An 18,120-nucleotide genomic window follows, 5' to 3' on the forward strand; every position below is an offset into this window, starting at 1 on the left:
TCTCTCCTTGAACCTGCTGGTAGAAGAATGAGCAAATGACTGTGCAGGACATAGTGTCTGGCTGGGGTTAAACCAAAGCAGAGATGTGTTTCTAAGCTTAAACACAGTGGCTAATTGGACTTTCCCCCCCACCCCCATTTTGCTTTGGAGCACTGTATGGTAAAACCTTGAAGACACATGGCTGATAGGATATAAGGCCATCAGTTTCTCAAATCTTAAAGGAGGAAGGTCAGTTCTGAAAACAGAAAGAAAAAGAAGTATTGGTATTGCTTACACTCTATATTTCCATGTCTGATCAGATACATATGAAAAGAGCCCATGTAATGAAAAATGAAGTAATACAGAAAAAAAAAAAAAGGTTATGGTAAATCCCTTCTATTTTCTAAAAATTAGCAATTATATATTGCTGTGCATAAAATGTTGCCTTTGTCATGATCTCAAGCATGAGCTTGAAACTTTGAAGTGGAATGAAGTAGGATTATCTTGTGTGATTTTCTGATTAATAACAGTAATGACAAGATTGAATATCCTTGTCTCATTTTGGTAACAAGAGACTGTGTAAAATTTCTATCCACATAAAATTCTTCAGAATGTATCAACTGAAACATCTGTGTTAAGTTTAATCCTGTATTTTTATATCATCCCTAAGAGAAATAAATGAAATCTTCAAAACCAGAAATTCTTATGTTTTGAAGAGAGACTTTCTCTTTAGTGTATATTAATCCCCCTTTGCTTTCCTGTTAAGGAACTTGTTTCCTAGAAAAGTGTCCAAAAAACAGACTGAAGAAGTCTGAAACTTTAAAAGAAACGTTTATTCTTAAACATTTTTGTGACCATTAAGAATCCCCCAGGGAAATAGGAAAATTAAAGCTGAACAGAACTAAAGATGCTTTCAAATTTTATTCTAAAAAAAGTGTTTCTGGAGCAGTCTTTACTATGACATTTAAATACTATATATGTGAAAACCTTCATTCACTCTTGCTGGAGGTGGAAATAGAGGCCATCTATATTAAGGCCTTCTCACTACCCTAGATCTACGATGAACAATCCTGTTAAAATCAGCAAGAATTCACTAAATCTAGAGCATATTAATGAAGGTGGCAGGAATAGATGTGCAGTTGTTTTGCTGACTGGGAGCTTTTCAAGGATTGATTTGAGTCACTCCATAAGTGTTGCCTCACATGCTCCCAAAGTAGGTTGGTGTTAGTGTTGGAAAAATTAGATCAGACTTGAGAGATGAAAGAAGAGTTGTCTGTTATGACAGTTCTTTCAGCTGGAAAAGAGGGAGGAGAACTGGGTTAAATCAGCCCTGTGTCCTTGAGAAGAGCTGCAGACAGACGATCAGCAACTGATGGCACAGCCATAGAAGTGTTGGCTCTTATGGGCCTCTGCAGGCTGCCTTCTTCAACTGCTGCCCAAAGCATCATCTACTTCAAACGCTTCAGAGCATGTGTTCTCCACATATTTTAGCAATGATTTTCTCTAGCCAAGAAAGAAAATCCTTCAGAAGTTATCATAGTATCCAAAATTAGCTCATCCCTCATCCCTATGCTGTGCTATTCCCCTCATGAAGAAATTTTTCTCGTTGTGCCATTTGGACTCCTCAAGCTGAAGGAGGAGTCCATCTTGGCCATTTCCCCTTATTTTGTGCATTTCTGCCATTGCTGGGAAGAGGTTGGTTGCATTGTATTTTAACTCTTTCATGCAGTTGCAGGCTATTAGGAAATTAACCTTAGCTGTCTGTTCATCAGAATAAGCTGTGTCTTTAGGCACAAAACTTCTGAGGAGCAGCTCTAGTCGCTCCCAGACATCCTGACAGCAACCTATTGTCCCTCTTTTAGTTCCTCAGCATCATTTTTTACAGGGAGGCTGAAACCGGGACACAAAATTCCAACTGCGGTCTCCATGGCAAAGAGGAAAGCCCCACTTGATGCAGTCAAGTTTCCTGCATACAGCACGGAGTTGGCTCATGTTTTACCTAGTGGTGACTGAAATACCATCCCAGTCCATTTTAGGTCTGTTCCTCATCCAGCTCTCTTTCAGCTGTGCTGACAGATGGGATCCCCTGATCCCCAGTGCAATTCTCTGGGCTTTTTGCTGAGCTTCTTGAGGCATGTGTTGGCTCATGTTATACCTTGATATGCTCAGTGGGTTTAGGGGAAGGTTGTTTGATTCACCCTGGGTGGTGCACAGGAGAAAATCAAAAATTTTCAGGAGCTTCAATAACAAACTTTGACTTGAAAACTTCAGAAAATTAAGGTAGAATAAGGTACTTGGCACATTTTAAAACAACATCCAAAGTAAGGTACTTCATAAGCTTTAACTTAGTGAACTTCAATTTATCCAGACAAATTAAGGCACTTATAAAGGCAATTACTGGAATTTTTTAGTCTGGTTTATGTTATATTTCAAGAAGAATAATCTAGGAAATAAAAGAGAAAAAAAGGATAGGAGAAGTTCAATGTGTTAATATATACTCAAGCTATGTGTGAACACCCAGGTATCTCCCCTAGGGGTGAGTTTAACATTGTCTGAATACAGCACCATGGATCATGCACAATCCTCTGGTGGAAAGCCCTGGAAATGAGTCTAGGGGAACTTTGGGGGTCTTTGGTAGTTTATGACACCCTCTGAAGAAAATACCACGCTCCAGCACGGTGTGGATGGATGGAGGCAGAGATCTCTGAAGTTTGCTCTTGGGGAAGGAGGTTTATTGGGGGTGCAGGAGGGTCCTGCCTCGTGCTCACAGACACAGCACGTGGCCGGGCCTGAGAGGGGGGGAGGAGAGAGACAAAAAGAGGGTCTAGGAGAGGGGAAGCTCCAAGGGAGGGGAAGTTCCAGGAGAGGGGAAGAGGTTCCAAGAGACCACGTGGCCCCTCAAAACCTCCTTATCAGAGGCTCCTAGGTGGGTTGGGATAAGGCATGGGCCAATGGGGTTACAGACATTTGATGTTTGAAGGGAGGGATAGAGGTGTGGGGTGAACCACACATCTTTTTGGGGGTGGGATGGAACAGTCCATTTCACCCCAGGACCCATCCAAGGGCAGGGGCATTGTCCGGCTAGCTGGGAGAACTGTTCTCATCCTAGCTGTATTATTTATGAACAATCATATCTATCTATCATCTGCAACAACCCTCCAAGACAAGACAGCTGCCTCTCAGGTCACTGTAGTTAAGCCAATTATGCTCCATCAGAAGGGATGAACACTCTTAGACTTGTGTGTAAACAGGAGGGGGAGTTTTCACACCTGAGCCAGTTGTGTAGGGGAGGACACAGGCAAGACAAAAACCCCTATCCCACCTCACAGAAGCTTATTGGCCTTTATGTCACATAGTCTCCTATTGGTTCATCTGTCTCAAAACCAGCTTGTTGCCAAACAAAGGTTTATTTGTCATGGTCATCCCCTGGTGCCCCTGCCCTCTGCACCTGGGCTGTTTCCTTGCACATCATCAGCAAAGCACCCACTCCTTTTGCAAATGGCTGATTGCTTGAACCATTAACCTTTAACATTTTGGTCTCTCACAGCTCAATCGCCAAGTTTATCAGAACTAGACAGAACTTCCTTAGAGATCTGCTGAGGTGTGCTCTTGCTATCCAATCTGCTGATGAAGGTACTGAACAAAACAGGCTTTACTGTGTACCTGTGTTTTACTCTGCTTCTTAAGCCTTACCTCAGCATCAAACTAGTGACTTTTTTTTTCTCTGTGGAACTTGTGGTGCAGCCAATTTACAAACTAAGCTTGATATCAGACAGTTAAAATACGGCCTGTGTATTGTCTTTTTCTGTAGTGCAATAGTGATGTGTTGATAACATCAGATGTGTTAAATCACACAGAATTAAAACCTGAAGACTAACCAGAGTGTGGTTCAGAGTGTGGGTGAATATAATTCAGTTTTGCTATTTTCCTAGTTTAATGCTATACAAAGATATAACCTATCTGAAATAATATTGGTTAGAATTACTCTAGTTCAGCTTTACAGCATGCTTGTTACCAGACACCTGTCCAGATGTCTCAGGACTTAGGTGGTGAGGCTGGTAATGAAATGAAGCATGCCTTACTGATTTTAAACAACATGAAGAGGTGAGCTGCTTGGTAAAGAAACTCAGATTACCCTTCTAGGATTATCAACTGCACTTTTTCTTCCTCTTTAGTCTATCATTTTTAGGACAGAATTCAAATTTTTTATACCAAATAAGATGTTGGTACTATATTCAATTGTCACACTGCAACACGAAACAACTCACAGAAGCAGGCTAGATGTAAAAGGCAAGAAAAAGAACCCAAAAAGGCCAACTTTATTTTCTGACTCCAGTATATATACAAGAGCAAAAGAGACAGTGGATTGGAGGGTGAAACTGCCACCTCTGCAACCACACTGCAGTCCATTAATTCTCTTCACCCACAAAGAAGAATGCAAAACAATCATCATTTACATGAACATGCATGAGAAAACTCAGTTGATATATGTAACTATCAGAAGGAATAGGAACTTTTAGAAGAACTTTAAAACTCTCAAAAGAACAGGGTGACATCCTGTATAATTTTTTTGCCAGTAACATTGAGATCTCAAAGATAATGGCCCTAAATTTTTCCTCATATTGATTAGGCTATTCAAAAAGGCAGCTATTAACTCCAGAAATACTTGGCTTTTCAGTGTTTAGTATCAATGCAAATTCTATTCAGAGAAATTGTTTATACATATTACTACTCGTTTTTTCCTGTACTTCTACTTGTTTTTAAAAATTGCAACCTATTAATATAAGAGTAACTTTTACAAGCCAGAAGATAGTCATTTAGATCTCAAAACCTGCTTCTAGTGGGATAGTTATTTCTCCTGGAATATAGTGCTTTCCTGAAATGAACCTATGTTAAAATGGTGGCTTTTCTCACAATATCTTGTACAGAGCACTTTCAGATTCCCATCTTCTAATTTGAGTGACATGAATACCTTTTCACTGTGTTTTATTCCTATTTGCCCTGCAGAGGTACCACTACTGAGAAATGCTTTGATTTCTTTCTCTTGTACTTTATCAACAGAATTGTTTGTTAAGAACCATTCACAGAACATTTCAAAGGCAAAGGAGAGGATAACTGTCACATAAAGCACAATCAGAAACCTTTAGGCTAGGCAGGATAACTCAGGATGAAATTTAGCAAAAAACATTTGACTAATGAGTATTCTTGAAAAAGAACCTATTGGGATTATGAAGAATTGGATAAGGAAAGGCACGAGGAAAGATTATTTGCAAACCAGACAAATCTGTGATGCATTTATGGAAATACACTAAATTGAGTTACTCAAATAACAGAATAGCCTTTTTTTTCTTTTGAAAATGGTAGGATTTATCAATTTTTTTTTCCTAGATTAGGATGAGAAATTTAAACAATACAAATCACAGTGAAAATGTCATCTTGTAAATGCACTTTTGGCTTTTGTGTGTTTAAAACCAAACTTGCAACTGTATCAAGATGCTGTGATAACTTTTTGTCAGCATTTTATAATAATACTACAAGACACATTTAAATTTCATTGACTTGGCATCTTTCAGTAGAAAACTATTTCCCTGGAAATTGTTTAATCAACTTGCAGATGAAATAGTGCACAATAAATGTTTTCAGTTTCTTTACATCCTTCTGCATAGTGAGTGCTCATCTCATCAAAATCAGGGAACTTGATCCTGTGTCTTTGCCTTTTCTCACCTAGCCCACCTTAGTAGCCTGTCTTGTCCTCAGAGTCAAAGGAGTTGAAGAAATACTAGGCTTAGTAAAAATGCATCAATAGTTCCTTTTAAGGACACCTGCAGATGTGAACTATTCCCAGAGGAAGTTACCATCTTCAGCTTAGATTTTAAGTGGCACTCTATTTTAATATTAAAGCTGGCCCTCAAAAGTGAAGATACAAAGAACAATTTGGGTGCTCCAGGTTTTCCTGATAGAGAGCCTGTCATTGCAGATGCATCCTGCCAGGCACTGTTTGGAGCTGGTGATAAAAATTAAATTCTCCAGCTCCTAAAGGCTCAGAAAACCACTGAATTGGAGGCTGCAGGGATGTTCTTCCCCTGATCGAAAACCAGAAATATATAGCAAAAGGAAAGACTTTATTCATATAACAAGGAGAAAGGGATTTTGGCTTTAAACTTGCCACAACACTCTGTTTCTAAATATATTAAAAGGGCTCATTCTCTTCAATCTAAGCCTGGAGATTCATGACTGTGCCACTGGCAAGGGTTCATATTAGCATTTCTGCTGATGTTCTTGATGCCTGGTTCAAGGAGACATTTGGCTTAATTTGGAAACCTCTTCTGCCATGAGTTTCCTGGAACCATAAATATTAACAATGTCACTATTGTATATTATCTTCTACCCACAAAATTTCTGGAAAATATTTCTTACGAAGTAGCCGCTGAAGTGAGTTGAAAAATGAATGCTGTGCTAGATGGAATGTTAAGAGGAAGCACTAAGATGACATTTGCTAAGGATTCTGATTGTTCATGTCTGGTTATTCACAAGCAATAATGCTAAAGGTCTTGCCTACAGCATAAATGACACTAAACTACATAGAGAATTTAACTGAATATCATCTCACAGTTTTTAATATAACTGTGTATTTATGATGTTTTAATTGGAAAATTATATTTTAAATATATAGATATATATACCTATAGAAATGGTATAAATTATATTAGGATATAAACATTCCTTGTGTATTTTAGATAACAATAATACTTGATTATAATCTATTATGATTAATCTGATATGTTTTTTAATTTTTAGCCATGAGGTCCTTGGAAATTGGAGCAGCTTGCCTGTGATTTTTTTAGATTGCACATAATTGGAAATTGGCGTATCAAAATTGTGGGGCCTTTTATTCCACAAAAATGTTATTTAGACATAAATTAATTCAGGGCATTCCTCTAATATGCAATGCACAGTGTGGGTACAGGATTATAGGCAGTTACTTTTGGTCTTATGGCCTATTAATTTACAGTATATTAAATGAACTAATGCCATTGATGGTATACCCACTGTCTCTACCCAATGCCTCCCAAAAAGTTCCTGGGTGACTTTGAAATGTGTTGTATGCGAACGATGTCCAATTCCTTTTACAGGGCAACTGTGATGATGTTCATAGTGACAGCATTCACAAAACACTTAAAAATCCTTGGATTTAACTCAGTGTTCCTGTAAGTAGAGCAGGGGTATTACATAGTTGCATAACAATTCAACTTAGTTTTGTGCAGTTAGTAGATTGAAAGCCGTTTGGGGAAAATGGGTGAGAGATAGGGCACCTTGCTAACAATCACCACATTTCTTAGTCTCAAGGCTAAAATGGACTTACAATCAGCTTTCACTCATGTTGGCTCTGTAACTATGTGAAGTGGCTATCCAACTTTCATGCTCCAAGCCCAAGTAGGTGACACTGAAGTTGTAAAATTATGTCTCTGGTTTGTTCTCCTGTTGGTGCTTGAAATACAGATTATTCCCATGAAAACAGAAATGAAGGAGGCCTATTCCTTTAAAAGGATATATAAGAGCATTTCAGAGTAAGACAGTGGAAAGATTAAACCCTGTGTTTACTTGTCTAAAACAAGATACAGAAATGTGTCTGTACATACACATAGACAAGTAAATAAATAGCTTAGTGTTCAAAACTGCTGAGCACATTCAAAAGTAATTGAGCTCAGTGGGATTACAAGTGCTTGCTGCCTGCATTATTATTTTAATATCTGTTTTAAAGACTTTAGGAAAATTTAAGATCAGGCTTTTATGCCATCGAACCATAAACTTTCCTTGTCACACTGTGACTACACCCCCAGTCACTTTACATCAGCCTAGCCAAGAATCTCAAAAGTTACTGCTATGCTGTAGTCCTAGGAACAGTCAACTTCCCTTCAGCCTTAGAACACAATCCTGTTTCTTCTCAAATATTTGTGTCTCAATCTCAAATATTTGTCAGGCTTTCTGGAACAAGCTGATTTTAAAAATGTGGATTTCATTAACCATAGTATGTAATTATTGCTCTGTGCTGACTCTACAATTAAAGCTGCTCTTAAGGTCCAAACAGGATATGTGATTTTCCCTACGCCCTGATGAATTTCATAGACTAATAGTTTCACCCATTTCTATGCTTTACTGTACTTGCATTTAAAACTGGACTAATACTGATTTTTGGTGATTCTGCTTCCTCCCCCATCCACCCCAATATTGAAGTAAAATAGTACATATAATAATCTGTGGAAACAGGTCCCAGCACACCACATGGAGGCCAATCTCAGCTGATCAGCAGGAACATGGGTGGTAGCTGGTGGGTACAGCTGTCATGGGTCACCTGAATTCACTGTTAGCAGGCAAAGCCTAAAAAGCCTGATGCCAGCCCAAGAGGAGCCAGGCTTACAACGAGGAAACCTTTGATGTGGGAGGCAGTGGGAGGGCTAGGTGGAAAGATCAAGTGACACAGAGTATTTTAATTTTTGCAAGATTTCAAACTATTGTACTAGTCTGAAGAATGGCAACTTCTGCTTTTGATTTTGCTCCATAATTTATTTTCAGATGGGATGCTTCATAAAACTTGGAGGGGGTGGGGGAGACCTACAAAAAAGTAAAAGATTTAACTTGGCATTGATGCCCTCATCTAGTTTTAAACAGTAGTTCAAGGAGTTGTTTCTTCCTGCATAAAATGGTCCAGCTTCCCAAACTGATGCTAGGCTGTTTGTTGGCAAATCCTAGGTATTTTGGGCAATGTTAATAACAAAAATTTAATAACTGCACAATGCACAAGATTTCACCTTATTTAAGGTAGTTTGCATGCAATCATATGGAAGTGCGTACAAATGTTTATGTAATCTCCACCCCCTCACATTTGCAGGTGACTGGATGATGCCATGTTATTTCTCATGCCACATTTTGACTGCTGTTCTATTTTTGTCATAAGAGGCTTGGGTTATGGGACTTACTGCCTGTTAAAACTAATTACCCTTACCATTATCATCAATTAACCCCAATTATCGTCAGACAGAAACGGAAAAATATTGAGCCATTTTTTACAATTCAGTACAGATGAGTTCAGAGGAATGGCTAATGACATCTTCAAGCTGTGCATGAGGAAGTCAGGCTACCAAAAAAAAAAAAAAAGGCTTTCTTCTAGGTTATATATGCATGTCACTTGAGGAGGCCAAGCAATTGGTGCTTTCTGTCACCAGGCCACCCAGCTCTTCCCCTGGGAAGGGATGTGGGTTAGAGCATGCAGCAGGACATGCTCTCCAGCAGGCAGCATTGGCAGCTATGCCAGCAGCTTCACATGGAGGATGTAGTGCATGTATGGCCTTGGTCCCTTGGCCAATTTCTCTCTGTCCTCCAGCATTATTAACTGATTTTCCCAGTACATGGCAGCACACTGCAGAATGCTGATTTTGTCAATCTTATCAATATTTTGTCTGTAAGAAACATATATTATTGAGGCTTTTCAGATTTGGTTCTTGGGCTTCCAGGCCTGAGTTTTGCCTTCTGCTTCAGGCCCTGTAGGCCTGGCTGAGTAAGGACTAAGCTTTCTGCTTTACCCTATATCTCATTGGAAGTGATAGTGTCCCTGTCCCTAGTCTGTTCTTCATCTCTTTAAAGGAAAGCAAATTCAAATTAGTTGCAAGATTCTGTATGTGCAGTGAGCACATGCAGAAGGAAGGGCAATGGCTTGCAGGTAAAGGGGAGCTGTGTGTTAGGAATGTGAACACTTAAGAGTGGTAGGACTTGTGCTTTAAAGTAAAAATGAAGGCATAACATTAAAAATAGAAGAACAGATTAAACTAGAGTTGTTGCCTCAAAAACCTAAATTAAGTAGCTTGCTCAGCAATAAGTTCTATAATGTTAGTGTGTATAGTTTTGCCACATGTGCTTTTCAGACATGGCTTTGCTGTTAAATGAAGAACAAGGAATTGAGTCACTTTACTGTAATAAATATAATGCTAATTTAGTAAGTCATATGTGATAGCACAAAAATATTAATGTTGCTGGTTCATGAATGCCAAGACTCACACAAGATTTGAAGTCCTGGTTGTGGTTCTAGTGCCAGTGGATTTATGAAAAGAATTTGTTATAATGTTCAAATTTTCAGCAACATTTCTTATATGAGTGGCTTTATCCTGGCTGCAGTATGGAGCTTAGAAACTTAGGACACAGCTGTACATCATGGGGATAAAGCTCTGTTCAAAATTCTCTGACTGTGTCTGCCAGTATAACTCCTCTGCATCCTCTCGCATCACTCGTCACTTTCTGATCCTTTCTGCTGGCACCACGTGCACTGGGATTTGGAAAGCTTTCAGGGATGACTACTGCATGTGTGCAAGATGAAGATGATTGTTTCTCATTATTCTGTTAGGATGTAGTGTGATAGTTATGACAAATACTGTGACAACCAAGTCTCTTGTTATTTGAAGAGATTTAATTCTCAATAGAAGTTGACAAATGTCCTTGATTGTTCACTTTCTTGCAGTGAACACCAGTAATTTAAAAAATTAGTGTTTTTCTGATTTCAGAAATTTTCGCATGAAATATACTCCAAGTTTTTTGTTTGATCAGTTTTCTACTTTAAAAAAGTGTTCTCTTTCAATGCACAAAGAAGCACGGCTAGCTATGTTGTGAAAGATAATCATAAAAGAGAATAATATACACGTCTTTGAGGTGTACATGTAGCAATACTTCATTTCTTTCTGTGCTACAAGTGGTCCTGGTTACCATATTTTACACAACAGCTGTGAAAATGCTGAAGGCATTAGGCTTCAGGGAGCACAAGTGTGTTCTACTGGTCAAAGTATAGGACTGAGAAGGGAAAATTTATACTGCAGGTCTGTGTTTGTGGTGGTGCCTAAATCATTCTGTCTGATCAACTCAAAGGCAGCTTGGTAATATACAATGGTATCTCAGCCATACCTCATGGCTTTTCTGTCTGAAAAACAGAGTAGGAACAAAAATCATTATCTTATTGACCACAACACTGTTTGGCCCTTGAGAAAGACAAGTTATATATATATATGCTCCACAGAAAGGCAAAAGGAAACTAAATCAATGATATTTTGAAATAATTTAGAATTTTACCCCTGCTGGGTATTTTGCCTCATAGTAGGGCTGGTTTCTACTGTGAAGTACTGAGGCTTTAAATCCCTTGTGAATGTGAAGCTTTGTGGACTGTTTTCATTATAAACTTTAGGTGAGAAGCACTATGTAAGTCAAAGTACCATTATTATTAATTGCTTTATTATACAGTGCTCTTACATGTCAAGAAATATGAATATAGTAAGTGTAATACTTGTCAGCCATAGGCCTTGAAGGGCAACCTGGAATGACAGGTTTGGAGGTTTTGATAATTTTTTCAGAGTGTTATTTGAAAAAGTGCAAACTCCAGGAATTTCACTCTTTGAATTCTAATAACAAGAAAGATTTTTTTTCTCTATCCCTGAGACAAGAGCAACTATCTCTCTCTCCTGAGTAGAAAGGGAGAAAGTATGTGAAGTGAAGAAAGGGGCTGGCTTCATTAATAACTACCGTGAAGATTTCTCTGACTCTTGAAACATGTTAACATTTTCTTGCTGTAAGAATCCCAAGTTTGTATTTTGTTATTACCAAAGTTCTCTTTGATAATGAAATTACCAAAGAGTAAACTGATCTGGGAATTTCAAAATCTCTGACAGGTCTTGGTTTCTATTTAATAGAGTTTTACTTGTCTCCTTCTGTAATATTTTAAACTGCTCATAACAAAAATGTGACACTCTGCACATTATTTTCTTCAATTTTTGGATATGTATCCTGAGACAAAAATATTGAGCATTATTGCAAGTAAATAACTTACTTTGCCAATAACAGTTTTACAAACACTGACACGCTGCTGTTTCTTCTGGTGCAAGCTAGTATTTCTTTTTATTGACCACACTAAAACTGGGATGGGGACAAGTGATATTTATTTTATTTACATGGAATTTTAATGAACAAAAATATAACTTGTTATAATTTATAGATTTGCATTGTGTTAATTCTGACTAGGTGCAGGCAGTTATATATCAATGCTTTTGTTAGCATTAACTACTGTTAATCAAGAAATTCTTAGAGTACAAATTAGCCCAAAAAGCCTTGGTTGCATTTCATTGAGGAGAATAGATTATCTTTCCAGTTACTACCTGGCCACAGACTTCTGACTGAAGAATTCCCGTGATGTTCAACAGAGTTACTTCAGATGACTTGACTGTTGAAAAATTTAAAGCTGTATGGCAACGTTTTTTCCAAAGTGAAAGTAACATCTCATTATAAATTCAAGCATCTCTGATTCTTAGAAATGGTGAACTTTAGATGTCAGCACAAGGCTGCCAGAGCACTGCTGCCAGACCCATGCAGCAAATCTGCAAGATTGCCAGTACACAGAGATTCACCTAACCACAGTTTTGACTAGATATGGAAAAGCTGAGATAGTCTCAGCCATTCAAACAGAAATCCCAGAAGTAATTTCTTAGTGCTGTGGGTTATATATTTACATTTATATTTATTTTATCCATGCCATAATATTTATTAGATTGATTTCCCCTTTTTGTCTTATTTACAGAGCTTCCCTTCCCCTCTATTTCAAGTTCTACTGCCCAAGAGGCCTTGTAAAGACCAAAAAATACCAGCCCTGAATCTGAGCACTTTCAGCATAACAAGTTTCTCAGACCTGCCTGTCAAGGTCTGACACTAACTCCTTTTCATTATATGACAGTTGGCAGGTAGGTGTCACTTTGTTGTTTTAAAAGGTGCTTGTTTTGTGCTTCACCCGCCCTTTTGCTTTTATGCAAAATTCTCCTCTTTCCTTATGATAATATTTTCTATGAATTTGACGAAAGCCAAAAATCATTGCTTTTTCACTTCCTTTTCATAAATCCCCTGATTCTTTGTTGTGCACTATAAATTTGGACTATTTCTGCTCCTCTACCCACCTAATTTCAGCAAGCTGGAGGGCTGACAGGGCTGCTGCCTGCCAGTCAGATGCTGCAGAAGGATGTCTCCATGCACAAGATGAGGGACATTCTGACAGGACCAAGTGTGTATGTTCACTTTGCCAAGTGTCAACTCCAATTACAGAATGCTACCTCCCAACTTTTTGAAACCTGTACCCATCCTAAAAGTTCAGGGAGTATTTCTTAATTGCAGAAAAACTCCCACTCTTTTAATGTTTTATAAAGCTGAGCATAAAAAATTTAAGTGAAAACTTTCAAAGGGTATAGCTTGAAATTTAAGATTTGGAGTGTTGCTGTAGCACAATTGACTCTAAAGTCTAACCTGTAAATTGGCACAAGTTTCATTGTGCAGTAATTTAATTTCAATTCTATTATCAGCTTCTTAGACTCAATGTGATTATTCCTTTCTTTGGCTAAGCAATGTAGTTCTTGAATATTACAAACCACAGACTTGAATCAAACTCTGAAGTCTTTAGAGTCCAAGAAAGTGTCTGTCACTGATATCAGTGGTGTTGGGAGGCAGCTCTTTTGTTATAAATGAGAGTGGTAGAACACTGGAACAGGTTGCTCAGAGAGGTGCTAGCTGCCCCATCCCTGGAACCATCCAAGGACTGGTTCACTGGAACTCTGAGCAGTCTGATCTAGCTGACAGATGACTGGTTCAAGATGAAGACAAGATGAGCTTTAAAGGTCCCTTCCAACCCAAAAAATTCTGTGATTTAGTGAAATGGATAGTCCATTTTTTTTTATCCAGAACTAGACAACAGGCTAAGTTAAAATGTGTTTGACAGTGAATACAGAGTAGGAAGAAGGATCAGGATGCACAATACTCTGGAGTCAGATTGATCAGGTTGGACACAGTCCATTGAGACTAAACATTTTTTTGTTGCATGTACTTTGGCAACAGAATATAAGCACTAAGAGAACCTGTACTGCAGAAGACCCTGTGAACTCAGTGTTAATAGCATCTTTGTGCAGTAGGATTTCAAGTTCCTCTTTTGAATTAGGGATTTGGACACAGTTATGCAACCCTATAAGCACCAACTTTCAGGATTTGTCAGTGCACTTGTACATAACACCAGCTGCAGGAAGCAGTTTATTTTCAGCAGACTTGAGACAAACAGATTATCTGAAGAGAATGTACTTCCTTATAAGCTTATTTGTCTGTGGTTTGTTTCTATTAGTTTATATTGCTTCCTGATGAGCTGATTTCTGTGGCTCATTCCTTAACCTGCTCACAGGTTAGAGGAAAGGGCCTGTGGAGATATTTGGAGATGACTGCTTCTAAGTGGCAGAAGCCTGAGATGCTGCACTGCTTTGTGTTAAAATGCCCCTGGGACTCAAACTTTTGTGCCAGCAGTAAATGAGTTGCTCTTCCATTCCATACAGCATCATGGTCAGCAATAAAACTGGGGGAGGATTGGTCTGGGGATGGCAACCCCCTGCTCAGGGACTGGCTGTGCATTGGTCAGGGAGTGGTAAGCAACTGGATTCGGCATTACTTGTTCTGTATATTCTTTTATAATAAGTATTATTTTCCTTTTCTATCCCATGAAAATGTCTGTATCTCAACCCACCAACTTTAATTTTTTTCCTGATTCTCTCCCCCATCCCACACGGTGGGGACTGAGGAAACATCTGCATGGTGCTCAGATACCTAGTGGCTTAAGCTGCAACAGCAGCCTAAGACCTTCCTTTTTCTGGTTTTATAATTACTTTCTCAAGCCCAGGGGCCTCTCCCTTCTCTAATGGGATTTATTTCACCCTGTTGCAGAATCACAGATGCATACTAATATGATGGTTTCCTTCTCCCAGTTCTGTTTTAGCTAATAGATTTCTTATCGGTGTGTGAAAACCTGGCTACCAATTGTTGTATCACATCTAACTTCCTGATTGCTGCTGATGGCAAACATTACTCTCTTACATAAAACAAGACCTCTAAGCAATATTTCTAAAACTGTGAATGATGTCTGCAGTGCTTCTCAGAATGTAGTATAGAAGAATTTTAGGTAGTTAGACTCCATCAAAAGCAAGATTGATTTTTTTATTATTATTTTTATTTTTTAATTGCTGGCTAGTAAAAATCACTTTGAAAAAGGTCCAAATGATGAAAGATCAACAATAATTACTTAATTAAAGCTCCTAGTCCCAAACTGGAGTCAATATCTTCTTACAATGTGTTTCCAACATTTTCAAGAAAGAAACCCAAATCACTAGATCTAATGTCAGATTCTACATGTACAAAGGGTACTTTTACTTAGTGAACTGTCTGCTATAGCTTGAAAACCACCTGAAAGCACAAAACAGATGGTCAAAATTCATTAAGAATGGGATTATTTTAAATTAACAAAAGTAATCTTAATTTTTCCCACCACCCATTTGCACTTCAGAAAGGAAGAGCAAAGGTGTCTTTGAAATGAAAGTTCTTCTGTTTGAAAATGAGTATTTTTATGAGGAATATTCTGTATAGCAAAAATTTGTTGTCAAAACCACTATTAACAATGCCTCAGTGTTCTGCCAGAAGTGTAAAAAATTGGTTTTGGCAGGGATGAAAATAATTTTCTTTATAGTAGCTAGTATAGGAGTTATATTTTGGATTTGTGCTGGAAACAGTGCTGATAATACAGATATTTTCATTACTGCTGAGCAGTGCTTGCACCTTATCATAATAGTATTTAGTTTGGAAAAGACCTTCAAGACCATTAACCAAACTGTAAACCCAGTACTGCCAAATCCACCACTGACCCATGTCCCTCAGTGCCACATCTACGTTTTGTCTTTGCAATACCTTCAGGGGTAGTGATTCAATTATTTCCTCGGGCAGCCTGTTCCAGTATTGGATAACCTTGTATTGAGGAAATTTTTCTTAATATCCAGTCTAAACCTTCCCTGGTGCAACTTGAGGCCATTTCCTCTTGTCTTGTAACTTGTTACCTGGGACAAGAGACAAACCCCCACCTACCCACATCCTCCTTTAAAGGCAGTTGTGTAGAGCAATAACATCTTTCTTGAGCCTCCTTTTTTCCAGGCTAAACAACCCCAAGCCCTTCAGCAGCTGCTCCACATAAAAACTTGTGCTTCAGCCCCTTACCCAGCTTCATTACCCTTCTATGGACATGCTCCAGTGCCTCAATGCCATTCTTGTAGTGAGGGCTCAAAACTGAACACAGGATTTCAGATATGGGTTCACCAGGGCCGAGCAAAACAGGATGGTCACGTATGTGGTCCTGCTGGCCACACTATTTCTAATACAGGCCAGGATGCCCTTGGTGTTCTTGGCCACTTGGGCATGCTGTTGGATTGTGTTCAGCTGCTATCAACCAGCACCCCCAGGTGTTTCTCCACTGGGTTGTTTTCCAGCCATTCTGTCCCCCACCTGTAGCCCTGCATGGGCTTATTGTGACCCAAGTGCAGGACCTGGCACTTCATCTTGTTAAACCTCACATTGTTGACCTTGCCCCATTTTCCAGCACATCCAGATTCCTCTGTTGAGCCTTCCACCCTCCAGCAGATCAATACTCTTTCCCAGCCTGGTATCATCTGCAAACTGGACACAGATAAAAATCATCTCGCACAGATCATAGATAAAGATATTAACAAGAACTGGTCCAAGCACTGGGGAGCACCACTGGTGACCAGAACCTCCAGTCACTACTCCTCTCTATACCCAGCCATCCAGACAGTTTTTTTTACCAAGCAAGGAGTGCACCTGTCTAAGCCACAAGTAGCCAGTTTCTCCATGAGAATGATGTCGGAAATTATGACACAGTCTTCAGAAAAATCTAGGTAGAAAACATCCACAGCCTTTCCCTCATCTTCTCGTCAGGTCACCTTGTTATAGATGAAGATCCAGTTTGTCAAGTCAACCTGTCTTTTACAAACCTACACTGGCTGGGCCTGATCCCTTGATTGTCCTGAATGTGCCATGTGATGGCATTCAGGAAGACCTGCTCCAGGGCCTTCCCTGGCACTGAGGTCAGGCTGACAGGCCTGTAATTCCTTCTTCCAACTCTTCTTGTAGATGAGTGTTGCATTTGCTAACCTCCTGTCACCTGGGACTTTTCTGGTTAGCCAAAGCTGCTAGTAAATAATGCCAGGATTCATGGGTTCAATCCCCATGTGGACCATTTACTTAAGAATTGATGATCCTTCTGCATGCCTTTCAACTAAGACTATAGTGTGATTCTGTAAATGATGGAAAGTGGCTTGGTGAGCTCTCCTGTGATTCCTTAGGTGCATCCCATCTGGCCCCATAGACTTGTGCAGATGTCATGTTCAGCAGATAAGGCGGGGGTAGACAGAGAAGTGGGGGATGTTCAGAGTGATGGAGTTTGTTTTCCCAAGTTACCATAAATCATGAAGGAGCCCTGTTTTCCTGGAGATGGCTGAACACTTGCCTGCTCATGGGAAGTAGTGAATGCACTCCCTGTTTTGGTGAACTTGTGTGCATGGCTTTTGCTTTACCTGTTAAACTGCCTTTATCTCAACCCATAAGTTTTCTTGATGTTCCTCTTCTGAGTCTCTTCCCTATCCCACTACAGGGAGGGAACAAGTGGCTGTTTGAAGTTTAGTTTCTTACCTGGGTTAAACTCTGACAGTTGGCCAACAGCATCAAATATACTTTAATTTCTATTTAAAGAGAGATGTAAATTATGTTACCTAACAGACACAGAGAATACCCTAAAAATAAAGCAATATATTGAAAGTAATGAAGCTTAACTGGTCACAGTAGCTAATCACGTATTTGTTTCATATTGGTTTTTAGTCTGCACAAAAAATTGAGTATTTAAAGCTGAACAATCACATGATAATGCAAACTTTAGAAATGGGAAGTTGCATGAGAAACATATTTAGGTACATTTTTAAGTCTCGAATGTTATTTCAAAGAGAGAGAATTAAATTTTTTACAAAGTTGCCAGTTTGCTAAAGCTAACCTACTGGGAATGACTTTTGGTAGCTTGTGATAACAGGTGTAAATTATAAGCTTCACGGTTATAAACAACCCGTATGTAGATGTGTTGCATCTACTATGCAGTAGATAAATCGTCTTTGCGCTTCTGCATGTGTATATATGAAATGTTTTGGATTGTAAAAGCTCATCTTGCCATTTACAGTCAGTATCACTAAGCCTCAACCAGCAAGA

This window comes from Lonchura striata, chromosome 1, assembly GCF_046129695.1.
Source record: "Lonchura striata isolate bLonStr1 chromosome 1, bLonStr1.mat, whole genome shotgun sequence".
Classification (NCBI taxonomy): domain Eukaryota; kingdom Metazoa; phylum Chordata; class Aves; order Passeriformes; family Estrildidae; genus Lonchura; species Lonchura striata.